Raw genomic sequence first — 370 nt, 5'->3', positions numbered from 1 at the left:
CACTAAATTAACACCGATTTTTTTTTTTTTTCAAGAGAAAAAACAAACACTAACTAGACCACAATACAACACATCAGTCAGCCTAAGAAATTTTCATGAAGATAAAAGAAAAAAAGAGAAAAAAAAGGAAATATAATATACTGCATTTCTCCATGTTGCAGCAACGGTTGCAGAGAATGCATAATAACTGGACGTAATTCCCTCTCACGATAAATGTAGGATTTAGAGAATAATGCTTCCGAATTCTTCAGAAGAGGCGTAGAGTTATAAGGAAAAGGCGTCGGGGAAAAAATAGCTTTTTAATCGAGCGAAACTGGGTACTTTCGAGACGGTCATTTCGCTCGTGGATGGCAAGAGGAACGCTTCGAAA

The sequence above is a fragment of the Penaeus monodon genome, chromosome 15 (assembly GCF_015228065.2).
Source record: "Penaeus monodon isolate SGIC_2016 chromosome 15, NSTDA_Pmon_1, whole genome shotgun sequence".
In the NCBI taxonomy this organism is placed as follows: domain Eukaryota; kingdom Metazoa; phylum Arthropoda; class Malacostraca; order Decapoda; family Penaeidae; genus Penaeus; species Penaeus monodon.
This window is presented reverse-complemented; position numbering follows the sequence as displayed.